Raw genomic sequence first — 27,721 nt, forward strand, 5'->3', positions numbered from 1 at the left:
CAGAAATCATTTTGATAAGTTTGTATTTCCTTGCTTGACTTGACAGTTTTATTTCTTTGTAGTGCCACTGGCTATTGCTGTCTTTGATTCTCCTAACTCAACATACGGCAGTAGGCAGTAAAGCACTTAATACCATATAGAGTCTGAAACTTTTTTTACTAAGGCAAAGTGAGGGGTGGGGGAGGAGAAGCAACAAAGATGGTGGATTTAGTAATAGCTGCAACTAGCTCATTACAGGGCTTTGAGTTTTGGTTCCTGTTGGGTCCCTGTGGTAATTCAGCTTTAAGCAACAGAAGTCTTGAGAGATGGTGACATGAAAGCCTCGAGGAAGAACAGGGAAACAAGCTGAAGCAGATTAGGCAGTAAGAAGATATATATGCAGCAGAAAGAAAAAAACTGTGATAATATCCTTGTCTACATCAATATACTCATTGAGTGATTCTTTTTTTTTCCCTTCCTTTTTCCAAAGCCATGTATAATTGTTTCAGATATCCTGTGTGGCTTTTGATGCCATGTGTCCACTTGAAGCTCCTCTTTTTCTGATTGCATGCTGCTCAATATATGCACAGTAGTGTGGGAAGTAGCGTTTCAGAGCTGCCAGACTATGTCCCTCTCTTTTAAAGTAGTTGGGAAGTATGCGTAATGTCCTGGGTTGTGCAGAGGAGCCAGAATGGAAAAAAAGCACTTTCATCATTAGCTTCAGGATCTATACCTTCTGAATTGCTTCTTGTAAAAAATAAAAAATAATAAAAAAAAACAAACAAAAAAACCCCACTTGGAAGTCTTAAGCCAGAAGGAGGAGGCTATGGTAGCCACGAAGTTGGTAATAAGCAAAAATAGTGGTGGTTCTTTGTCACATGGTAACTGTCCTGTGTCTGGAATTGCTGTTCTCCATATTAATAGAGGAGTGCTCCCCGAAGTGGAGGTAATGAGAGTAATTTTTTTGTTGTTTTCTGGACTCTCATTGGAGTTTATGTATAGGAAAACTTGATGGAAGAGAAATGTACTCACTAGACTACTTGGGAATCTCATGTAAATGTTTTGTTTGGATTTTTGTATTTTTATTGAAATAATCAAGAGTGAAATTTTATTTTCTTCTTCCATCAGCCCTGTATTCAAGAAATCAGGAGGAAAAGGAGGGGTACCAAGTTGGCTCTGGGCAGAACAGTGGCAGTACTGGCTGTGTGAATATCATTTATGTGCTGCTTAAATTTGGACGTTAGCAGTTTTGACAATAACTGGAATGGGAAAGGTACTAGGAGGTGGGGAGTGCTGTCATTCTCCTCATGCAGCACTAGGCTGGTGGGATGGTATCACTGACTTAATCGACAAAGAGTTGCAGTACCAGACCATTCCAATTTTCTCACTCTATATGTTGAGGAGAGAAATACTGGGTATGTCCAAAGCTTTATGAGGAGCTACTACTGTTCCTGACCCTGCTGTCTCATTTGCATACTGTTTTAAGAGCTCTGGCAGAGCTGTTATCAAGGCTTATGACAGGGTGAGGGAGGAAAGAAAATGAAATTCATGCAACAGCAGAAAAGAAAAGGCAGAGAGAGAAAGCCTGAGGGGAAGAAAGAAGACGAATATGCCATTTGGGGATTTTTGAGAGAAATTGCCCTCTGAGGGAGGCTGAGCAAAGCCTGTGCAAAGCTTTGCTCAGTTACTCAAAACTGAGAGCTATTTTGAAACTACAAGCCTATGTCATATGACTGTGCATATAACACGTCTGCCCTGCCACACTTGCGTCTCCTTTGGGGGTTTCTGCCGCTATGATCTCCTCCTAACTAAGCAAAGCACATGAAAATAATGCAACTAGTTACCACTGCCAAATAACCGTAAATTTTGAAATCAGCCTATATCTGCTTTATAAGTAATTCTATTTTAATTTAGACCTAATGCACCACATAGAAGATATGGCAACACTTCTCTTGGCTTAAACGAAGCAGTCCATTAAGTAGACCTGTCTATGTGTCTAAATCCAAGCCTACAGTACTGTGGCAGAACACAGCTCTGGATTTCTCTGCAACTTGGTAAAGCTTTAATTAATTTTTTTCCCTCTTCCATGGAGGAGTATGGACTTGCGGTTATGCTAGAAATCAAGATTACACAAACTTGCAGTTGATGCCTGTTGTGTGGCCTCTGGCCAATTCTCTTGCTGTATTATCCATAGACTCTTCTGCCAAAATCCTGACTATTACAAGCTGAGACTTTAAAAAATGCAATTCCTGTAGTTAGTCCCCATGTCATTAGGTATCTTAAATGCATGTAATAGCCAAACTTTAGATAGCAGGGCATTAAAATTCATGCTGTTATTTATAGCTGTCAGTGTGTACATACGTGACACAGGATACAACTGAATAGCTAGCACAAGATAATGAATTCTGAAAAGTTCTATAATAAAACTATGGATGCTTGCCTGGTATCGTACGAGCAATCATAACTTTTGCCAAGAAAGCAGACTTTTCTTTTAGAGTATATCTCTGCTCTCAGCAGTAAGAAGAGAGAATATATAAACTATATAACAGCCAAGGGGCTTAATATTCAGTTTTGCTACAACAGATTTGTAAGGGGGGGGGGAGTGGTTGGGGGTAGCATTCTGCTCCCTTTGCTTTTTCAGAGTTATAACTTTGGAAAATGAAAAACTTTATTCTTTTTGCTGTAATACTTCTGATATTGGCACTGCTAGGCAAGAGTAATCTTTACTCACCTGCTTCATGCACCAGTGAAGTTTTTCATGACAGTGCCTGTGCAATTAGATAATATTTCTGAAATTTTCAGTGTCTAGTGGTGGGACACAAGTGAGAACTTGTGAGCTGAAAAAGTGCAACAAAGGGTAGAACCCAACTAGATGATATATGAATTAGAGAACCAGTCTGACATTCAGATCAAATGGAAAAAGCAGGCAGCAGAATTGTGAAAAGTTTTTCCTCTGAGAGACCCAAGTGAACAAAACCTAATTTGAATCTCTATTAAAGTAATGATTTGCAGATAACATTCAGTCTTCTAGGCTGCGCAAGGCTTGGTATCAAATCTAACCATGTTTGAAGAGGTCTTGAACTAAGGGTCCTGTCCACAGGAAACCGTCTGAACAAGAAGGCTTCGAGGTATTCAGAGGTGGTGGTTGTCCTGCAGGCTCTCCTGTCAAAACAGGACCAAGATAGAGACAGAAAGTGAATGCTTTGTAGCTTAGAGCAGGAGGAAGCAGAGAGACAGAAAGGACGGGAAGAGATTGATACAAAAGTTAGGGGAGGCTTTCATGCAACCTCTGCTATAGGTACTTGTTTCTAAGATGACTGCCTTAGAAGGCTAGGGGGAACTAACGAGGGTGGGTGGAGGAAGGAGGGCTTGCTGGTTTCTGTGGACAATGCATCAAACCTTATTCTTCATGGCCTCCTTAGTTCCTTGTCCTGTCACTTCTTTTTAGCCAAAATGACTAAATGACAGTTACTCAACTGCTTCAGAAGTGAAATACAACTAAAGCCAGGGGAAGAAAGTATGATAGTGATACACCCTACATCTATTCATCTGGCAGAAGACTGTGACAGCCAATCTCTCAGCTGCTCCAAAGCAGCAGGTGTCTTGAGGTGCTCATAAAGGCTTACTACTATAAATTTTCCAAAAATCTATGAATATGTCTGTACCCATAATATAAGCTAAAGATTCATTATGAGAAATCTGATATATTCTTTATTCAGTTATTTTCCCCACCCACAGTGGGACAGCTTCTGCTGCTTAAAAATGAAAGTGAGAGTGGCAGGTGAGATGGGAGAGACATTTTACATACCTGACACGTAGTTAAATTTTCACATCTGAAAGTCATGTACATGTTCTGAGTGCTATAGTCATTGAAAGGTGATTCATCAGCTAGGCTAGTTTAATTGGTACTCCCCACTAGGTATCCAACCCCCCACGATTTGTACTCAATGTACTTGGAGGTAACAAGTTACACTCTGTGCTCTGCCTAAAGTGTGAATGGTAATACTTGGAAATGTCTGTTTTACATAAGGCATGGAGAGTGTTCTGTGAACCACAGATAAAAGGTGCTGAAGATGTAAAGCAAAGAACCTTTTCAATACTGAATACTACCCTGTTTGCCTGGCAATGAAAATGCCTGCATTTTTCATCTGGACAAACAGACTGGAAGTTGGATGAAGTAATAGAAGAGGCCTTCTTCAGACAACTGAAACAAGCCTCATGTTTTCAGACCTCAGTCTTCATGGGAACTTTAACTAGCCTGGCATCTGCTGAAAGGTTAACACAGAAGGGCACAAGCAATCCAGAAGGTTTCTGGAGTGCATTGATGATAACTTCCTGACACAGATGGTGAACAACCTGACAAAGGGAGGCACTCTGCTGAGCCTGATACTTAAAAATGAGGAAGAACTTGTCGGGAATATGAAGGTAAGGGCAACCTTGGCTGCACTGACGATGGGATGCTGGAGTTCAAGATCCTGAGAGAAAGAAACAAGGCAAATAGCAGGATCACAACCTCTGGACTTCAAAAGAGCAGATTTTGGCCTGCTTAGGAGTCTCCTTGTAATAATGCTGTGGGATACAGTCCAAAAGAGCTGCTTGGGTTTTCTTGTTCTTGTTGTTTTCTTCTTAAGGATTGCCTCCTCCAAGCTCAAGAATAGTCCATCCCAACATGCAGGAAGTCAAATAAAGGTGGTAGGAGGCCTGCGTGGATGAACAGTGATCTCCTGATGAAATTAGACATAAAAGAGAAGTGTACACAAGGTGCAAGCTCAGGTGACCCAGGAGGAGTATAGAGACCAAATGTGTAGGGACAGGGTTAGGAAGGCTAAAGCCCACCTAGAATTGAATCTGGAAAGGGACTTTAAAAGCAACAAGAAGGGCTTCCTGCAGGTATATCAGCAGCACAGGGAAGACCAAGAAAAACATGGGCCCAATGCTGAATGGGGGAGAGGACCTGATGACAAATGGGATGGAAAAGACTGATATGCTCAATGCCTTCTTTGCTTTGATCTTTACTGGTAAGACTTGTCTTCACAAATCCCAGGCCCCTGAGACCAGTGGGAAAGTCTAGAGGAAGGAATACTTACCTTGGTGGACGATGATCAGGTTAGGGGATTTTTAGACAAACTGGTCATGCACAAATCCATGGTGCCAGATGGCATGCACCCATGCACGCTGAGGAAGATGGCTGATGTCATTGTGTGGCCTCTTTTGATCTTTGGAAGGTTGTGCTAATAGAGGGAGGTTCCTGAGGACAGCAAGAGAGTGAATGTTGCTCCTGCCTTCAAGAAGGGCAGGAAGGAAGATCTGGGAAGCTACGGGCCAGTCAGCTTTACCTTGATCCCTGGGAAGGTGATGGGGCAAATAATTCTGGAAACCATTTCCAAACATAACAAGAATCAGAAGGTGATTGGAGTAGTCAGCATGGAATTATGAAGGGGAAATCATGCCTGAATTGCATGATAGCCTTCTGCATGAAATGACTGACTTGGTGGATGCAAGTGGATGATCGGTGGATGCAAGTGGATGATCAGTGGATGTTTTTCTCAGCTTTAGTAAGGCTCTCAGCACTGTTTCACAAAACATCCTCACAGACAAACCGATGAAGTATGGACTGTATAAGTGAATAGTGAGGTAGATGAAAACTGGTTGAATTGTGAGGCTCAAAGGGTTGTGATCAGGGGCATAAAGTCCATCTGGAGACCAGTCACACTAGTGGTGTACCCCAGAGCTCAATACTGGAGCCAATACTGTTTAATATCTTCATTAATCACATGGATGATGGGGCAGAGTGTACCCTCAGAAAATTTGCAGATGATACAAAACTGGGAGGAGTGGTTGATGAATAATTGTGCTCCCATTCAGGGGGACCTTGACAGGCTGGGCAGAGGGCAGAGAGGAACCTCATGAAGTTCAACAAAAGGATATGCAAAGTCCCAGACCTTGGGAGGAATAACCCCATGTGCCAGTACATGCTGGGGGTCAACTGACTGGAAAGAAGCTTTGCAGAAAAAGACCTGGAGGTCCTGGTGGACACCGAGGTGAATGTGAGCCAGCAATGTGCTCCTGCATCAAGGAAGGCCAACTGCATTGTGGGTTGCATTAGGAAAAGCTTCTCCAGAAGGTTGAAGGAGGTGATCCTTTCCCTCTACCCAGCCCTGGTGAGACCACAACTGGGGTGCTATGTCCAGTTCTGGGTTTCCCAGTACAAGAGAGACATGGACGTACTACAGTGAGTCTATTGAAGGTCCACTAAGGTGATTAAGGGACTAGAGCATGCACATACCTTATCAATGTGTATAAATGCCTGTTAGGAGGGAGGAAAGAAGATGGAGCCAGGCTCTTCTCAGCAGTATCCTGTGAAAGGCCAAGAGGCAATGGGTGTAAACTGAAATACAGGTAATTCCATTTAAGCACCATTAAAAAAACCCTTATTACTGGGAGAGTGGCTTTCCACTGGTTTGGTTCCCAAACAGTTTGTGGAGTCTCCATCCTTGGAGATGTTCTGTGTCCAGTTAGACTTCATCTTGAGAAACCTTGCTTTAGTTTACCCTGTTTTGACCAAGGGGGTTGGACTAGAAAATTTCTAGAGGTCCTTTCCAAGCTCAACGATTCTTTGTGCGAGTCTATGAAACTGAAATATGACCACCATAGGAACCAGAACCCCAGTGAAGTCTCATGAAAATGATACTAAATTATAGCATTTGAACATAAAATTATAAATACGAAAGTGATGGATTTTCCATACTTTTAAGAATTAATAAGTATCCTCATCTTTCTGTCAATGGCTGAGTCCTGATGTCTGCCTGTGGTTGGACTGTGAATAGAGTTTGCAGATTTGGCAGCATTGCAACCACTTTGAAGAAAAGAGATTAAAATCCCCATCCCATCAGAGACATCCTACCTACATCAGAGATATTTTTAATCTAGCTGGTAGCTACAAGGTAGAACTTCTCATTTAGGCTCTTTGAAGATAGTAAGAGAAAACTGTAAAAGTTAAAACAATGTATAGCACAGTGGACAATAAAATAATTTTTTAAATGTTAAGCACTTTATCAGATTTTTTAAAATACAGATATATTATGTGCATGTGAGGACTAAGAACTGTCAATGACATGCACATAACACACTAATATCAACTGATGTGCTCACATTTCAGTCAGCATGGTCAAACTGGTGATGCTTGGCTTGGGTCTAGTCCCTGGGACTCTTTCTAGTGTGTATGGTTTTCCTTATAGGAGGTGGGAAATGGTTACTTGGGCAGCTAGCCCATACCGCTGGGTTTTAAGTGCTTGGCCACACGTAGACAGAGACATTTCTGCATCTATGGAGGGCGGGTTGGGGGTGGGGGGAGAAGGAAGTGGTATTGGAGCCAAACCTCTTCTGTATGAGTCCATGAAAACATTGTCTGCAAAGAGAAGTATCAAAATGTGACTCTCCTCTCATCTGCTGGATCCCTTTAACTGTGGGACTTCCTGTATTCGAGCAGGGCTTACTGGTTTGTTTTTTTTTAAAACATCTGGAAATAGTAATGGTGATATCCATGTTTTGCAATAGGCTTTAGATAAGTGAAAGTATGCACTAATAAATTTAGGACACTCATATTTGGTTCCCTCTTCTGCTGCAGAATTTCAGCTTTGCATCTTCCACCTCTCACAAATATGATCTCTTCTTACATTCCCTTCCTGTATATTTTCCTAATTTGAAACCTCCTATACATCTAAGGCAAAAAGGGGAAACTAAACAGTGTCCGCTTCAGGTCATGGGAGAAGTTTTACACTTTTCCTTTCTGCTCTAACACTGTCCCCAATACTTTGACTCTAAGCAATTTCATCCCTAACAGCAAGTTTAAGTGTTAACGCAAAGTTGATTTTCCTTGTTATTGGCTCATCTGGCTATTGATTTGGTTGATTCTTGCTATTTGTTATTTTGGTAAATCTAATCAGCTGGAAAGGCAAGACACATCTCCAAGTCTGAGAGGGGCACCAAATCTTCTCCACATCTGGTGTTACGGAACTACTATGTAATAGAGTGGACTTGTATATTTAGTAACAGTGTGGCAAATATACAGTTACATACAGTAAACTCCCAGTTATCCAAACCTCCGTTTATAAACAGTCTCTATAATTCCCTCTTCTCTTGACTGCTGATTGTTTGAACTCAACATTATCCAAATACACTGGATAAACCAAATGTGGTTTGGCAACCAGGCTTCTATTATATTTAAGCTTGATTCATAATGTGGCAATAGTCCAGTAATGATACATATCCACTTTTCCATAACGTACTCAAAAACCTGTGGATAAAACACGGTTGCATAAATGCTAGGACTATTTTCTTCAAATTACAGTGGTGGGAGAAGAGAATGTATTTTTAAGAGCACACAAAAAAATGTTTCCTGCTTACTCAGTTACAAAGGACTGTAAGGAACAGTGTAAATGCCTCCGTAGTGCTTTCTGTGGTGATTTTCCTCACTTTCCTGCAAATATTCTGCATATGGAACCTCTTATTTGGTGTGAATAAAGCCATTTGAATCTGACTCTTTTTTTTGTATATTGCTACAAGCTAATTTTCAAGAAATTCGTAGTATGCTGCTCAGCTCCCACCTATGTCCACTACCTATGCTCTGGAATAGTGAAACCACCTCCACTTTCCTTCCACTGCAGAAATTGTTCCTTCCCAGCTGGTGGCCTAAATGTGACTCCAGCCACACCCCCGTTTGTATCTCCTGCTCTAAACCAGGAGATTATAATAAAAATTTCCTGAGGGAGATATAGCTTGTGTGATTCAAACTTTTTACTTTGCAGGCTTAGTCTCCTTCTGCTGAGAGGGGTAGGACAACCTAGTTCCAGTTCACTAATCCATAGAAAGGAGGTAGAGTTCACTCTTCATAGCCTTTTGCCTGCTCACCACCTCGTATGCAAAGAGTCTTAACTCGCAACTGCTGCAGCTCTCTGATACTTCCTTGGATGCCTGTTGCTGGAGGAATTCCTCCGTGTTTCTCTGGCAGGCAGAAAATGCTCTCAAGCCCTGTAGTCAGAAGTATCTGTTTCTGTAGAACCTGTAGGCAGCACTATGTTAAACAGTTATGTTTTATCTTTAACTGTCTTATGCTAACCTGGCTATGTGATGTATATACACCATGACTGCTATGTGAAGCCTGACCCAAGTCTATGGCAAAGTCAAGATATGCCCAGTAGAAACAATTTACAGGATTGAAGCCTTTGTTTCTCATTGTGGCAGATGGTATATATTTTGTTTGTCAGTGGTCATATGCTGCTAAGCCATGTTTCCTTTAAGAAAAAAGAAAAAAAAGTCATTGCTGGGCAACACAGTAGGGAGGTTATATGCAAGGCCCCTTGTTTGCTTTGCTGTAGCTATTCCTCTGGGGTCAGGTGGGAAGGGAGGCTGGTCAGCTGGGCTCTGTAAGGAAGGGAGATATCTCCTTCCCTAGGGTCCAGCAAGCCTCTTTGGGAAAGAAATGTACCTTTAGGGTATGAGAGGGAAAGCCAGAGAGAGGGGAAAGGTGTGCCTGTCTCTCACCCATGTATACCCAGCTCAGAGACAGCATCAGGAGCAGGGAGGCTGGTGGAAGAACAGCAAGGGGAGTAAAAATCAGGCCTCAGAGGTGAAAAAAAAATATTTTTTACAGACTCCCCAAGGGGACTCTACAGAGTTTGCTGCAGCATAGAAAACTGATTAACTGATTGTTGGAAAGGGAGCACACCTGAAAAAAGGATCCTTCCTACCAGCAGACAGGCATATTTGGTTACAATATTTCTACACTGGGTTTTTATATATATTTCTATAAAATGTTTTTAATGTATTGTTCTAATAAAACCTAGTCTTCAGGTTTCAAAACTCTTTTGGTGTATTTTGAGGAGTTCAGCTTGTGAGAGAGGTTCAGGAAGATTCTCTTGAGAGTTCTTGCTGATTCTAGTCATTTTGAATTTGAGTAGGTTTACAAAAATTCCTTCCTGAGGACAGTAAAGCCTCAAAAGTTTGTGGGTGTTTTTTGTTTGTTTTAGAATTTATTTTTTGCTTATCTAAAGCAGAGATACCAAATTGCGTGAGTATTTGAAATTTGAATACTTTAAACCAAAAACCCCCTGGAACTTCATGTGCAGCCTAGAATAAATTTCCACAAACATTTAAATAAATTATTGTGAACATGTTGGAAGTACCATTTTTCTGTGGAACGTCACCATTGTCTCACTTAATGAGAAGATCCTGCTTTTCTAAAGGTTGTATTGACTCACTGGATCCTTTTTTTTTGACCACTAAAGAAATTCCTGCTGATGACAAATTGTCTTTGTATGAAGTGTGAACCAGAATCCTTCTGAGTAGTTGTGCTTACTAAAGTTCCCACACTATTTTTGCAATAACAGTGGAAGTGTTTTTGTTTGCCAGACTATTCAGTCCAAAATTCTGTTAACAGTAGGTATGCTTTGCCTAACGAACATACTCTCCTACTACCACCATGTTCTCAGTGCAATTTTTGATGGAGTCTAATACCATTCCTTTTGTCTTGTCTAAAGCCTTAGCATTTTTCTTTTCTTTTTTCAGTAAAACACATGGATTCAAAAAGCTCAGATTCAAACTATAGCTTCACTGCAAGTCTACGTAGCTGTGACAGTTCACATCACTTAATGATAGGGGGCCTCAAGTGCTTCTTGATTTTGCGTAATTGGAACAGATGGACCTGAGTCTTTTTCTAGCCCTGTGGCTGAGAATGAACAATTTGGTTTGGATTTAATGTCAAGATTCCTGATGAACTCAGGAGAGAGTGGATTAACACCTGGAAATGGCTGTTGGATCTTTGGTCTGTCAAAGATGTGGTTAGAGAAGTCGCTCAGTTAGCGTGTGACCTTTGATAAGTCCTTCCACTTCTGCTTTCTCCATTTTCAGTAGGTAGATGATGATAATGGTTACCAAATCTCTTTAGGTTTATTGTGAGAATTAATTGACTAATAATTTTAAAGTCCTCCAGCTCATCAAAAGATATTTCAGACTATTATTTTTCCCCCCCTCTTATTAATGACTGAAGCAGGGTTTGAGCTAGTGAAGAGGAGCTGAAAATATATATCCCATTATTAGTTCCAAGAAACATCCACCACTTCTAAATCATAAAAAAAGGAAGCACAAATTGTTTGGCAGGGTTTCCAACACTGGCCATGAATGATTCTTATTGAAATTGCTGAATCATTCTGCACAATGTTTTATGTTCTTTAAAAACCCACATGTTCAGTAAATCACCCTGCAACTCCAATGTTACTTAAGTTAACAAATGAGTTTTATCAGGCCATTAATTCAGGCTTTTAAAAATTTTGTACAGCTGCTATAGATTTGTGTAAAGTATTCAATATGCTTGATCGTTCTGCATTGATTTTAAAATTCAAAAGCATCAGCCTGAGCTTTAACAGCACCTCATTGGTTTGAACCTCCTTTAGCTTAATGGCCTTAATTTGCTTTAACTGATACATGTTCAGTGTGGAAAATTTAAGGACCAAAGTAAAATAGTGAAAGGCAACAGAATTGTAGAATACCTTTAGGAAACAAAAGATGTGGGATAAAGGAAGGTGAAGTGGATTTGGGCACAGTCCAGTTGGAAGAGAAGATGATTAAAAGAAACAAGTATAAATGATGCTCCCAAAGGCCACTGGTGGCATGGATGTCTTGCTGCCATTTGTGCCTTTGGAAATCTCTTAAAGCTTTAATTCTTTTTCTCTTAAATTCAATAGCAAATCTCCTGATTACTTTGTTGGAGCAAAATCAAGCTTTAACTGTTTGAGGTATCCCACAAAGAGGTCAAGAAGCAGTTGTTTCAAAGGGCATAGGAACAATTAACAAGCAAGTATAGGCTGTATTTGAAGAACAGATGGGATAATTGCCCCTTTTTATAGCACTGATAGAGAAAGCTGAGTGTGGTCACTGCCAGGGGAGTTTGGAATAGACTTGATAGTTGTTTCTAGGATGTGGAGTAGTGAAATCAGTTTTCTTAGGAGAAGTGCAACTTTCACCTTTTAGTTTTCTCTGTCTGCTTTGATCTTTCTAGTGGGAGTCTGGAATGGACTCCTTTTTGTACAAGGTTGTCCTGTTATCAACTGGATACTTGTATACATGCAAATCTTACTGTAGTGTGGTCATTTACTAAATTTAGTACATACTTCAAGGTTTTTATTATGCTGTTAACTTTCTTTAGTTGAAAGGCATGCTATTTCTGGGGATGAATGAACAGATACCAAAAGGTTTAATAGTAGAAGACTTGTCATGTAGGTTGAATGATAATCAAGGCAACTGTTCTAAGTTGGCATCTCTTCCCTCTTCAGCCATTGGCAGAACTAAAGTTGGAGAAGTATGAAGTTTTTTTAAGATTATAATTCATATTGCTTGCTGAAGCTTTATAACATCTTTCTCTTAGGAATAGGTGGCATAATAGTAGTACAAGTCTGGCCCGTACATTTGTATGACCCCAGTTGCCATCCACTGCATCTATTACAATCCAACTGATTAAAGACTTTGTGACCAGCAGCCATGAGGATCCTGTCACTTGGTCCTGTAATCTTCTAAGCCAGCTCTGTTGCTCATTCTAGCAGCAGTTCTTCATGGCTCGCTGTCTGATTCAGATTTCTGACCTGATACCCTATTTGGGAGTAATGATGCTATTGCTCAGCTATCTCTAAATCCCATCAGTAGTATTTTTCCATTGTGTCCTGATTTCCTCGGTCACTGTTGTATGCTCCAGCTTACTGGGCTTCTAGATGGAAGATGTAAAAGTGAATTTTGTATCTATAGAGGTTCTCCTCTGAAAGCATCTGAGAGCGATTAGAAAGAAATGGCTTTGAAATAATAGAAGACTTGGGAGAAACATGTAGTATAAGCACACCACTTCTGGGATTTCAGGATATGGCAGTGCTTCTTCCTGGGCAGAGACTGTGGTGATGGACACTTGCACATCACAACAGTTGTAAAGAGCTTGCTTCTCCCATGTGAATGCTGAATTGCCCTCAAAATGTGCCCAGTCCTATGTTCTCTTGCTCAGAAATTCCATCTTTCACAGTGATGGGCTGATTCCTGACAGGCTGCTGTTGTTAATGTCCCTGGAGTTGATTGCTTGTGTGTTTTTAGGGATAGCTACCTGTAGTGTTTTCTGTTGGGATGATGTTGGTTTTGGAGAATGGGTAGTCTTTTGTGTGGCCCAAAACACAAGAGGGAGGACCAGTACGAAATAGAATTTGCAGCTTCTTTCAGACATGTCTCAGTCTCTTTAAAAAATCCCTGCTTAGCAAACTTGCAGCATTTGCTCTTTAAATCTCTCTGGAATTACGTGTTCCAGGACTAACCTGTGCTTTCCACTAACTATCCACTTTTACATTTGTGAAAGAAGTAAGAGTGGGTATACTAGTAGTAGCCTGCTTTGTCACTGTACTGAGAGAGGATGGCATGGCCACAGAAAGGGTACAGAATGGCTGGATCTTGGGACAAAGTCTCTCATTAAATCTTGTTGTCCTTTACAATCACTATTATCTTTTGGTAGTTGAAAGTAGAATGATATATTCCTAGCTGCAAACTCTGTTACATATGATGAAATGTTGTACTAAGAGCTCTGGAGGAATTAACTGTCTCATTGCTGCCACCTTTTCTGTGCATGAGATGTATAATGCTGAATTTCTGAACAAACATTTGGATAGAATCTGTTTCTTGTTCTGTTAGCATCCTGCTCTGACCAAGGGGATTAAACACTTGTGGAATCAGGTGCTTTTCACTATCAAGGAGGAGATCAGTATCTGGTCCTAAAGCATCATAGATGTAATGGTGGGTCTTTAGAAGCTGCATTCTAAGAACAGGTGGGCTAATTGGCTCTTTTACAGCTCTGTCAGAGAAAGCTGACAGTGGTCACTGCCACTGTCTTCATTCATGTGTGAGGAAAGTTCTATGATCATACTGATACATGCTAATGTCTCACCTTTATTGTCTGGGAAATCAGATGCAGTTCCTAATTCTTTTTTCTGTTTTGTTTTATGGTGTCACTCTAGTGAACAACTTGATAAATGCATGCAGTTATAGGGTTTTTTAAATACAAAACCTGTTCAGGCCAGAATAGAAATCCAGCACTTGAACAACCTGAAACCCACTTCTTGCTTACTCTGAAACTGGAGATGCAGATTGAAATTCTATTCCTAGTAATGGGCCACATGCAAATACTTCTTAACATTGATGGAGAATCCAGGTTGAAATCCCAGTCTGAATTTTCACATAGTATATTTTCTCTGTTTTACTTTTTCTCCATAGTTCCCCAAGTAAATTTCCAAGCTTTCAAAACCTTCACATTTTTAATGTGTTTTTTCCCTTATTTTGACAGAGACTATCTTTTTAAGGTAGTTCTTGCAATAATTACTGGCATGTATAATTAAGTTTCAGACTAATAATGGTAAAATATCACTTCTTTCAATACTTTTCCTCTGTCAATATTTGTAGACTTTTTCACAAAGGTGAAAATAATTTCTGTGCAGGCAAACCATGCAGTCTCCTGGTGAACCATTAAGTTTCATTAACTTTTGAGTGCAGGGGAGCAGGGAGTTTAAGAAATACAGTAGCTGCATGCTGGCTCTTAGGGGGAAAGAAGAATTTTATTTTTTTTTTTTAGGGAATGTTCCTCTTGAGCTTTCTATACTTACAGCTCTAAATGAGACTAATCTGTGGTAGGTGCTGAGACTCTCAACATGGCAGGGTAAAGTTTGGCCTACAGACTTACCATGGACCAGTTCTGAATGGCACTTGCAAGAAACACCATGGCAGTAGACTGGCATGTTTTTCACAGCTGAGATCTTTTGAGCTATGGCCTTTAGATCAAGGTCTCTTGCTGCTAGGCTGTAATTGTTGAATTTGTGAGCAGCTTCTCAGGTCACCTTTCATAGGATGCTGTTTTTTGCCTGTTGGAGAGCAACAGTGGGAGCTGCTTTGTGTTTAGATCTGCAATGCTGAAGATTCTGTAAGTTCAACCTGCTTCCCGGGGGAAGTTGGGAGGGTCATAGACCATCTCCAGTATTTTTGTCCCTCTTATGATTCAAATATCCATACAGAAAATCTTTATAGATCCTTCTTCCTCAGGCCTCAGAATCCTTTCCCCTCTTATCAGCAGAGTATGAACAAAAGCTTCAAAGTGTTGAAGAAAAAGAAATGGGATTTGTGCCTGGATAGGACTAGACTAGCTTAGAAGAGGCAATGGAAATGTACCTCGGGGCAGGAGGGAAGGTCAGTTGCTCAGAGGTAGTATTTCTGTGATGTACTTAACTAGGAGAGAATTGTTTCTTACCTGTTGCCTTTTGTATTCAAGGTACTGCAGAATGCTTTGCGATAATGAATTAGAACCACAACACCTATGTAACCAAATGTATCTGCAATTATATATTTGGCAAAAACTTGCATCCTGTCTAGAACAAGTTGAATGTGTTATAAAACACAAATATGTTCAGTTCAGGACTAGAGTGTATTTTCCTCTAAAATTGTCATGTAGTCTGAAACTTCTATACAGAGCCAGTGGCAAGCATCAGACTCTCTTAATCGTTCCTGAGCATGTGCCTCTATTAGACAAAAGTTTATTATAAAATGCCAAATTCATTGTAATCAAACATTCTAGCCGAATCTGAACCCACAGAAGCCCACACTTTTATGACTTGTTATGTACTCTTCCAAAAATATTAATCATTTAATATATACTCTTAAGTACAGATACCTGGACAAACTCATGCAAAATTGTTGAGAGAACATTACTGATGTTGGACTATGAGTAAATAGGTCATGTAGGAAAGAGTAAAATTTACTCAAATTAATATTGAATCATCCTCAAAACTATTCACATGCTAATGAGGGTTTCCCTCAAATTGTCAGAGTGGTTTTTTGTTGGGTTTTTTTTTTGTTGTTGTTGTTGTTTTTTTTTTTTTTTTAATAATAAATAAAGAAAGAAAATCTTCCAACCCCCTGCTCAAGCAGGGTCAGTCAGACCAGGTTGTCCAGATAGGTTTTGAATATCTCCATGGACGGAGACTCTGCAGCCTTTCTGGGCAGCCTGTGCCAGTGTTCAATCACCCCCACAGTAAAAAACAAAGTTTCTTCTTTCATTCGTACATAATTTTTTTGGTATTTCAATTTGTGCCAGTTGCCTCTTGCACTGCTATGTCTTAGTTTTGCTGTACTTTCTCTAATAGCTATTACAGTTTGTATATATAATTATTATCAAAACAGTTAGTTTCTCAGGTTTGACTTTGAAAATATTCACTTGCTAACACCCTAGCATTTTATGGAATCTTGAAAACAGATTCCATAAAAATGAAGATATTAAAAGAGGCAGGAGGGGAGTCAACAGGCTGCAAAAAAGATCCTTCTCTAAGCAGACAAGAGTAATTTCATTTGTTTCTGTTCCGATTGTGCCATGGTTATAACAGAGTCTGGGGGTGGGGTGGGGGGTGGGGGGAGATAAACAAAAAACCCAAAAAACCCAGAAATAGCTTGATTCAAGTGATTCTGGGCCTTTACATGTAGACCAAGTAGATAGGTACTTATGACAGCCAACTGATGGCTCCACTACAATCATAGCCTTAAGGAAGAGTACCATAAGGGGAATTTTTTATTTTTTTTGTCCTCAAGAATGAGGGTGTTATAAGTTTTGTCCTTACCCCTGAGGGTGAGATGATTCAATTTTGCAGTCACAGCAAAATTGTTCCTCAAGGCAGGCACCTTTTCGCTGTATGGCTAATGACACTGAGCTCAAACTCACCCCTTCAGAGATGCAGGGCAACAGATTAAAATTGGTTGGTTTTTTTTTTTATTTTTTTTACACCAGCATAGGTAGATATTGTCTATTTTCTGTAGCTCTGTCCTCGCTGTGCCTCCACACTGTACCCTCTTCATGACCCTGCTGAAACTATGTAGTGTTATTGGTCAGGAAGGAAATCTGAGGGAAAGCGTGGCTGGTTTCTATCTGCTGGTTATGATCCCCTCCCTCCTCCCTGGCAAAGCGAAATGCAGAGTGTGGCCAGGGTTTTTCTTATCTTTGAGAAGTAAAATGCAATTTTGTTTATAATGTGGACAAAAGCTTGCTCTAGTCCTAATCGTGAGTATTAGCATGGAAAAGACTCCTTCCCAGGCCATTATAATAACAGCTAAACTTCAACTGTTACTCTTGAGCAGTTCAGAGAAATGCAGTAGTTAATTACTAACTATTATTACTGCCAGCTGGTACCTGGTTAAGTCTGCAGTTTATTTTACTGCAGCCTGCTGTGAAATAGCTCTTCTGTTCCATGGTATGCAGATGTTTTCCTTGAATCTGAGAAACCCTGTGTAAACACACTGGTTGTTCTTAATGAGCAGCTCTTTTGTGAACCCTTATTTCTCAGATATCTGTTTCCCATCTATTCTGTTACCTACCTGTACTCCCACTGTCTATGACTTTAGCGCTAGGTTCTATGCCTGCATTCTGTTACCTACGGATGGCATAACATAGGCAATAGAATTTGCTTCATACTCTTCTGCAGAGGTGACACCTGTAGGAACATCTCCATTTAATGGTGCCCAACACATTAATTCATTCTTGCAGCAATAAATGCTAAAGATGCAAAATCTGATTGTTAGCTATACCTCTATCACATAGTAGCTCTGGTTTATTTATTTCAGTAACTATAACAACATCCATGCCTTTCATCTGAAGGATATCAGTATGATAATGAGCCTGTATGTTATCCAGCCTGTAAGTTATCCAGTTTAGTGGCCAAATTGGGTTGGAAGAAAATAATTTCAAGTCAACCAAAGCATACTATTTACCTCAAACTATTTTTTTTTTCCTAAATTACATAATATCTATTTCTTCCTGTTTCTTCTTTACTAGAAATTTTATTTCAGTTTTTAGAACACAGCATTTAGATTTATAGAAATCTTTTTTCTGATGGAATTCTCTTCCAAATTGTGCAAATTGCTATGGTAAACTTCAAATTGACAACTTCAAATGACACTTTTACTTATTTGTGTAATAAATCAAATATAGCATTTACTTGGTTTTATTATTCTGTCTTGTTGCAAGTGTTTATACACTCACCAACACAGCCGTATTTATGAACTATTTAGAAATCACTTGGACCCAACAGAGGTTGCATTCTACTAAATGGATGCAGTGTAACAGAGGCCCTTCTCAATTTAAGAACTGTTTTTCAACTTTCTGCTGAGAACCTCATAAAAGTACAGTTTATCATACCACATCCTCCCCTTACCTTAGAGAAACTTATTCACCCTATTTTTAATTCTTACTGAAATAAATGTTTCATAATGCAGCAGTTGCTAAATGACTTCTTCTAGTGACATAACACGTTCATAATGGCAATTAAAAAAAAGTTGTAAATACATTTAATACAACAGTTCACAGACGGGTGGGGGGAGTGAAGGCAAAATAAATCCATAAGAGGTTTTAGAATGAGGTAGCAGAGATTTTGACTTTCAATTTTTGCATGATGTATAAAAAAGCAGGAACAAGAACTTTTCTTAGTATCTCCCTTCCTGCTCTGCCTCCCCCTGTTCGCTAACCCTCAAAGCATTAAATTGCTTTCTAGCTTTGAGTAAACAAACTCCTAATATATTAGACAGTGGCAAATAGAACAGGGGATACAGTGAAGCTTTAGTTGTGTTTTTTTTTTTTTAAAAAAGTAAATCTTGTCTCTATGGCTTTACAGTTTTGTGTGTTAGGGGATTCTGTGTTGGTATTGGTTTGCGAAATTGTTCATAATTGAGCATTTATGAACATTTGGTATATACTGAGTTTCTGATTTATGAAATGTGCCTAGTGGTCAAAAGATTTATGATTCATATCAGTAATTTATGTGTCTGGTGGCACCTGATTTATTAATCAAGAAAATGATTTCCCAGTCAGGCAACTGCTTTGTGAATATGACTGATTTATAAGTGTAGGAAATAATGGATAGTTCAGCTACCTGATTTATAAGTAGCATTACTGTCATACAGATGGTTTGAAACTCAATACTTTATACTTTGGATGTAAATATCTATTTTATTAATAAAAATGGACTGATTTATATGACTGATTTGTAAATCTTGATTCTAGATTTTAGCAGAAGTCATGCTCTGATGTACTTTATTTCTCAAACAGGTTATTTTCCAAGGTCCAGATTTTGTAATCACAGTTTAGTTTATGGATATTTATTTTACATTCTTCTCGCTTCATGTTCTTACCAAGATGAATTACTTTCTTTGTCCTTTTTTAGGGTACTGCCTTGATGAATGTTGTATATGGGTGTTTTCCTATCGCTTCACACCTTCTCTCATAGTGATGCTTTATGCACAGCCTTCATATTTACCAATAATTTCTGACCTCTGTTTTTGTCTGGATGCCACTTCAAGAACATCTAGTGCTTTTTCTTAGTAGCTGCATACAAATTACCACAGCAAACAAACTAACGAATGAATAGAAACTGTAGCCAAGGTTGATAATTTACAAATCTGTTAGAGGCTTGGGAATTTGGGCTATAAACCAAATACTTTGAGATAGCAAGCTTTCAGATACATAATTAAATAAAATAGATTTGTTCCATCTGAGATCAAAAGGAAAAGAAGGTGCCCGTAAGGTGGATCTTTCTGCTGTTTTCAATCAGCATTGGATCATGTCTAAAACTTATTTTGCAGTATCTAATCTTATTTTTTTTTTCCTCTCCATACTGTTTCTCTGTTGAAGACCTATACTCAGTTTTTACTGAAATCTTTACCCCTCAACATATTCTTTTCCACAGTGGAACTCTTGAATAAAGAGCAAAAATGTTGAGCTTTTAAAAAAACAAAACAAACAACAACAAAAAAACCCCAAAACAAAAAAAAACCCCAGACTTAAAGCAAGCTTTTAACTGCAAATAATACACAGATTTGAGTCCATTTTTTGGTATAGCTCCAAAAAAATTAGTAATTTGGAAGTGTACAACCAATACTTTACACAAACACTTTCTGATTGAGCTAGTCATAGCGGGAATTCAGATCATTATTGAAATGCTTGTTATTGGTCATCTGGTTTTGTTTTCTGATTAATGGTTTAACCTTCATACGGTCTCAACAAACAGCTACTAAATGAGTTGTGATTACAGTCACTACAAACTTATGCAGGAACAACAACTCAAGCTTGCTAATTTCTGGAGGAATACTGTAGATGGGTCAGGAAGATGAGGTGAATGAGAAATTTGCAGCACTATATGTAACGTTACAGCAGTATTTTGAAGCCCTGACTTAAGTTTGTTGACCCTCATTTTGCAAGGCAACTGTCAAGGAGAAGAAAGAACAGTTCCTGGATATGAATAACCCAGATCGCTTTCACATTTAAGTTAGGGACAGATCCCACTATACTATAAATGGTACATGGGGAGTTGCAACATGCCATGAGAAAGAAAATGGGAGCTATGACCCCTTTAGTGAACAATTAAATTCTTGACTGTTTCAGCAGACATCCCAGTTAGGATACCAGCTTACTGAGAATTTATATCACAGTGAAGGTGGGGCATGATCAAGCAAGATTGCCATGGAGTAAAGCCAAACGGAAAGGGTCAGGAATACAAAACCTTGCAGGAGCTGCTAATTGTCATACAATCAAATCCTGACTACTGGTCATATCCCTGATCTGTAGAGCTTAAGGTGGATGAGATGCAACGATGGGGATGGAGAGGAATTCTGGAAGTCCAAAGCAATGAAGTGATTGGCCCAAGGCCAGCGATGGTGAGAATGAAACTCAAATATCCCAGTCCTGTGATAAGCTCTCACAGATTTATAAATAAAACTTTGTTCATGTTCTCCCTTTTCTAGTCTTCAGTCTCTCCATTTAAAACAACATGAATCACAATAAACTGTAAAGGGTTTTGCATGGCAGAAACTTCAACCAGATCTTATGTTAATTAGAATAAGCTTGAGTAGCTTCCGATCTTGTGAAGAGCATCATTTTTATGATCAAATTCATGTTGAAGAGATTGACTAACAGCCCATTAACTCACTGTAAAAGATCTGATAAGGTTTAGATGAGCTACAAAATTGACTATATTTCTTGCAACATTAATTACAATTTAAACTTTAGTATGCTTACAACTGTTGCTTTTAGAATAAAAGGACAATTTAAAATGACAAAACGTTAGGTTTTTATGGATTCTGCTTCATTTACACTACCATATTTTTAAGTTATTGTGGGATTAAATACTGTAACTTCAATTTATAGCTGGCTGGAAAATTTCTGACAGTTTTTGTGTAATGGAAATTTGCAGCTAGAGAAAATATTTAGCAATCATTTTCTCTAATTTTGTGCTGTGAAAACTGAAAAAGAAATATTTTGGTCTGACTGAAGTCTGAACATTTGGCTTCACAAATCACAGAAAAGCAGACTTTGGTACCAAACTGGTCTCCGGATTAAGAGAGAGATTAAGAGAGCTGTCTGTAGCACATAGAAAGAGCTTTGTTGTCTTGAAAGTCCTGCTAACCTCATGGTTTGGGCTTTCTCTCTGAACTACAATATCCATGATGCATTGTGTCCTACCTTTGCCTTGGTCCCATCTGTCCTTTCATGTATACACTAAAGCCCTGTGTAGTCTTGTCTACTGACTCTGAGTCAGACAGAAGGAATGGGCAAATAATGTCAAACTACAATTTCCAGACCTACTGCAGTAGGTCTGGTGGAAAGAATTTTGTGTTAAGTTAGTTCAAAACAAATCTTTTCTGTTTGATTTGACAAAATTGTTTTGGTCGATTTTGAAATGTTAGAATATTTTTATATATGAATTTTCAGAAATATTCTGAATTTTCACTTTTTCTGTTACCAGTATTTCAAGTTTACATTCCAATTCATAAAAAAAATCTTAGAATTGCTTTTAGGACACAAGCAATGATTTATAATGAGTTTCACCTCTAGCTGTTTCATTAGTGTTTGAGTAGGCACAAGGCTTTGGATTCATGCATTCAATTACAGCACTAGTGCCTACGTGGTAAATCTTGAGGGTCTTAATCAGTACCCATAATATGTTTCTTTGATTCCAGAATTAAAAGGACAACAGATTGGATTCTCAACTGGTGTAAACCATTGCTGACTGGAGTCTCCCACCATTTACATCCATTCTTTGTTAGTTTCACTGTTGTTGACTTCTCATGCACCCTTTACATACACAGACACTTTAATGGTGTTATGTAATTGCCTAAGCATTTTTGTTAGTTTCTCACTTCTATTTTTAAACATTTCTAGAAATATATATACACACAGTACATGTGACTGTCTTGTCCTCCATCCTTTTCCTTAAAAGTGTTGTTTTACTTCCATCATCAGGTTATGAATATAGCCTATGAATTTATCATGAGTTTCAGGATGTTCCTCACAGCTATAACTCTTGTATTCCACTCCAGTGCTTTTTCTCATGAGCCATTTTTAAGATGAAATTAATGAGAAACATCACTGGATGAATTGCTCAATTCTGAGTGTGTGTGTCTGTTTGCGTCTAGGACTCGGGAGGAGAGACCTTTTGGAAATATCTGTTGTTGGCAAGCCATGAAATCTCCTACTAACACAAGGAATCTTACAAATGTGACTAACAAGTGAGTGTAATATTGTTTGTATAATGCGTCATCAAGAGATATACACTCATTTTACGTGAACTTGCTTCCTCTGTCATAGAAACATAGTGACTGTATTATTAACTCTTCTTCTGATGGCTAAATCTTTGTGCAGCTAGACTCCTGTGTTTAGGCTCTCTTTTTAAGTAAAGTACTGCAGTTAAAGTCTTAGTCGTGGTCTCAAATATTAAGGTAGATATCGCAGCTTCTGTGGTAACAAACATACCAGCTTGGGTAAAGAGCGCAGAACCACTGGAAAGAAACAAAGCAGGCAGAGTGGCAACTAGGACATAATCCGGTATGTGCATATTGTCTCATTTGGAGGTTTCATTTCCTTCCCCCACTTGAACCAGCAGGTTTAGAGATGCATCAAAGTAAGCCATGAATGATGGGACAGAAGTGATCAACAAAATGTACTTGAACCTCCAAGGTTCAGTTGCTGTCTAAGGCCAAACACAAAACCCCGAGTTTTTTCTGTGTTTTACCTGAGCTGCTGTGCCCATTTCTCCTCTATACATTTGCTTGTATTTTGAACATCAAGCTGAGTGCATAAGCAGCAGGATACATTGCATTATTAAACGGTATCACAGTTACTTGGATCCAAGCACCAAGCTCTGCAGTGGCCGCCTAGGAAGTGCATGTTGCTGAACGAGCATAATGACTGATGGAGTTAAATGACATGGTTATTGGAATACAGTGTTACTGTGGTGTATACAATTCCAAATTGGTTTCTGACAAAGCTGAGTCCCAAACAGTGTTGAAATACTGAATTCTTATAGCCCAATGTGTTGACCTGCAACGGAAAGCACGTATTTAAATGTTCAGAAAAGCATTATCTTTAAGAGCTTTCTTGGGAAATTCAGTGACTATAGCAGGTAAACTGCTGGTTTTAGCTGTGAGAGATAAAATCTTAAAGCAATACTTACCATTTGAAGGAATATGATGTGCCGTAATGGTACTAATTTGTTATTCTCTGATCAATAATACCCAATTATTTCTATTGGAGAATCTAGTAATAACTGCGACACAGCTGAAGTTTGGAGTGACAAGTTTCTTATTTAATTAGTGAAGTTTGTGTGGAAGTTTCTCATAATGACTTACTCATGCTGAGCTTACAGGGTGGCAGCAGCACAAACAAGGAGAGGATAGATCAGCAGTGAGGCAAAATCACTCTTACTTTCTGTGGCTGTGAACCACGCCTGTGATGATAACACCAGAGGCTGGTGGCTTGCTCCTGTTTCATTTGGAACCAGTGAGATTTTGTATGGATTTCAGGAAAAACTGGAGTAGGCCACTGAGTAGACCTCAAAATTGTGAACTGTTACTGCAGCTGAAGTTGCCTTAGAGCTTTGATGTAGGGCTCTGGAAGAGCTCACTGTGAGGCTTTCGCTTCAGGTGCTTACACCACGCCTCTTCTAGAGGCTATCACCCCCACAGTATGTTTAGCACAGTGTCCTTGTGCACAACTCTGACAACTTAAAAACACCAATGAGGAGTTCAGCCTAAGGTGCCAAAGCATGAAATGAAACCATCCAGGTGCATGCATGTATTCCTTCCTATTGGTCCTCTAAGGATGGGTGGACTGCTGCGTAAAATAAGGTTATAAACTGCAACAGCATGATTTGCTGGAGCTCATCTGTTTAATCCATCCTTAGTTTCATTTTAGTTAACAACTCTCTGACTTTCTTCAGAACACAGTCTGGCCTTACTAATCGACAGCGGGCTGGATGCTAAGTCTGTGAGCTGACAAACTGGGGGAGAGCTTGAAAAAGATGGCTTCTTTTCTTTAAGTATTCTAGTTTATATTTGTAGCTGCACTTTTGTTGTTTGTACAAACAAAGCTGCATTTTTTTGTTTGTCATAAAATAAAAAAAGGACTGTTGACTTGTTAGCATAACATTTAGAAAGCATGTAGGCCTTTTAATGACCTCAGTCCCACGTTTGGGTGACTAAGAGTTGCATTGCTATGAATTTTCTTTAGATGCCAGTTTCTTGGCTAGTGTAAACTGCCAGAATTTAACTGATTAGAGGTAAATTTTGTCATTTTTTGAGAGCTGAAGGTCCAACTGATGTTCGTATTTCTTTGCATGTGCAAGTCAGAGGAATATGGATAATGTCCATTTTCCAACAGATCTATTTGCCATCCAATTTCTTTCACTATCTCAATAATATTTTAGATGCTCATATGGGTCCAAATGTTGTGCCTGATGCTTCCTCTGTTATAATTGTGCTAGGGACTTGAAAGGGGGGAAGGGCTGGGACCCTTACTTAAAGAATTTCTAGTGATGTTTATGATGTCATTAAGCACCAGTGGTCTGGAGAAATCAGCTTTTCCCTCCCTACTTTGTAATATTGAAATCGGTGAAAGTCAAATAGCTGCCTTGCATCATACCTTTTACTATTTGGCTAGACTAATGTCTGTAAAAAAATTCAGCTTAAAGCATGAGTCATAGTTTGTAGAACAATGGCAAACTTTAGTAACCACCACAATAAGCCTCACTTTTTTTTGCCCACAGGTGTACGTCTATAGGTTGTACTTCTTGTCCCTGGATAGCCAGGAACGTAAGCTTGGATGAGCATGTATAGCTGCTGCAGTCCTGAAAAGACTTAAGCATTTGCTCACCTTTACTTATATGATCTTGCTGAATTTATTTATATAGGTGTGCTCTTCATTCAAGGAAATACAGCAGCAACTGTTGCCTGGAATAAAAGTTTTGTTCAGCTGAGGTGGTGTAAGCCCAAAGCAACATTCCAAAATAGTGGAATACCTTCAACTGTCAGTACAACAGTTATTTTGACTTCTGTGTCTAACCTTTCAAACCTGGTAACACAGTTTTGTGATTCCCAGTGAATTTACAGTGTTATATATTTGTGCCTGTGCCAAAAACTGAGAGCAGACGCTCTGGATCACTGAAGCTGGCAGAGCACGGTGAGTGGTTGACCAGTGCCAAGATAAAACATCTGTAGGACAAAAAACAACCACTGAAATCTGTGCTTTTGGGGAGTAATTTGCTTAAACAGGTCATATTTATGTTGACAAAACCCTCAAGAATGTTCATTGTTGATTGCAACAACATAAATGTTAATAATCAAGGAATTCAGGAAACAGTTACAGAGATGACAGTGTTCGCTACCTAAATTATTAAACATTGCATTACTTTCACATATGAATCCCAATGAGCTTCTGTACTAATATGCCTAGGAATCGCTTGGCACTGATTACAGGAAAAATAATTCTTTGTGAGGAGGTGACAAGTGTGATTTTGAAATCCAGACTTCTGAAAAATTAGTGACTTTATTTCCTGGCATTTGCTTAAGGGGAAAATGAAGCAAAAATAGTGTTGCTGAAGACGTTTTACAGTAGAGTGAATTAAAAGTAAAGACAGCAGGCTACCACTACAGTAATAATGGGGAAGGGAGGATGGGTCTGGACCTGAGGGGGGGGGACATCCTAGCCATTCTTCATTACATGAGTCAGATTGTGCACTGCTGCAGGGCTGGGGCAATGTGCCTTAGAGTCTCCTCCTTGCAAATCCATGGTAGCTGTAAATAAGAGGAGAGCGCAAGAGATAATTAAAATGTCTGCTGATTAATGCTTAATATTTTACCAGCTCATCTTTCCAAGAACAAGATTTAAGACATGCTTGTGGAATGAGCTGCTTTTCCGGGAGCAAGCAGGGAGAGAGGGAGCGGTTAAGTTAGTCCTTAGTATGTTATGTGGTGCTGAGCTATGAGAGCAGGGAAGAGAGATGACATCTGGTGCTGATCTCAAACACCCACACAATGAGATGAATAGATCATCGCTCCATCCTTAATTCCTGTTTACTAGGAATCCCAGTTCTTTGCTGGAATTGTGTCACCATACAGAATAAATCAGTATGCAAGTCAGGTTGCTTTACTTATGGTACATTTCTTTAATACAGAAAGTGAAGAAGCAAAAATGCTAGTATTTAAAATAAATTTAAAACACTGTTGGAAAAAAAAAATTAAAAAACACTGTCCTTAAGTAGCAACTCATCTTTTTATCACATGCCTGGCTATCTTAGTAGGTCCAGATCCAGAAGTGAATTAATCTATGCTGGCCATCATTTCCTTATTCCTGATACATAGCTTAGAATTTTCTCTTTCCTTATGGCATATCTGTGGGGATTAGAGATTCATTGCTCTTTGAAGTCTTGATCACTAGGCGAAGGTTTTTGAAAGAGGCAGGCTTTGCACTGTATTCCTGAAGAAACCAAGAACAGCCATATTTTAATTTCTGAATGTTTCAGAACTAAGGGCTGTAATTTAAGGGATTTCACGTGCCTGATCATGTTGACAACCTAATGCTTTAAAGTGTAATTGAGCAGGTAGGGATGACTACTGATCTACCCTGCATTGCTTGCTTTGAGGCTTAGTTTGATTCTGCCGGTTTATGGCATTATGGGAGGGGGTGTTAGGAGTTATGAGCCATCTGGAGCTTGAGATCCTTTTGCTCAGAAACTTTACATCAGTGCACTTTTTACCCATTTATTCCCACTCGGCATTTGTTTAGTTGATTTTCTTTGCCTCAGCGTGCTAACATGCATTTTACTAGTTGAATTGCATCCTCCTTTTTCCAGACCTCTCTTTCGCTTTTTTTCAGGATCATTTTGGATTCTGTTTGTATCCTCCAGCATACTGGCAATCACTCCCAGGTTGATGTACCTGCAAAACTAATAATCTTACTGTCTTTTTCATCAGCCAGTTTATTAAGGAAATAGTCCTGTACTTAGGATAGGCCCCTGTGGAACCTCGTGGTGTGTATTCCAAAGATGGTTTCAAAATCAGTTCCCATAATGAAGTATAAATATTGGCTAATAAACCTTTTGAAATTACTTTTGATATTGCTTTGGGAACTCTAATGTGTGGTTTCCTCATAAATGTTGTGGCATAACATACCACCTTAACAATTAGTTCTTGAGTTTGCTCGAGAGAAGAAGTTTACTTTGGTTTGTTTCTTCTAAGAACACAAACAGCTGTAAGATTGTTAGCGAGGCCCTTTGGGTTTATAGGGCACTGTAAGTGAAGGGAACACTTGAAGAAGTGTGCTCTTATCTGCAAGAGCGACAATAACATCAGAAAATCCCCTAATATC

General features: G+C 39.1%; 1 long non-coding RNA gene across 3 annotated transcripts in view; it reads left to right on the plus strand.

Moving 5' to 3' along the window:
* Positions 1–27,721, plus strand: part of LOC142415863 (uncharacterized) — a 315,394-nt gene that overhangs the window by 42,505 nt on the left and 245,168 nt on the right. Inside the window, exon 1 of one of the 3 annotated variants that reach the window (XR_012777563.1) lies at positions 24,036–24,141. The exons of the other annotated variants lie outside the window; for them this stretch is intronic. This is a non-coding gene — a long non-coding RNA (uncharacterized LOC142415863). Of the gene's footprint in view, positions 1–24,035; positions 24,142–27,721 lie in introns of those variants that run through there. 3 annotated transcript variants of the gene reach the window in all.

This window comes from Mycteria americana, chromosome 1 (assembly GCF_035582795.1).
Source record: "Mycteria americana isolate JAX WOST 10 ecotype Jacksonville Zoo and Gardens chromosome 1, USCA_MyAme_1.0, whole genome shotgun sequence".
In the NCBI taxonomy this organism is placed as follows: Eukaryota; Metazoa; Chordata; class Aves; order Ciconiiformes; family Ciconiidae; genus Mycteria; species Mycteria americana.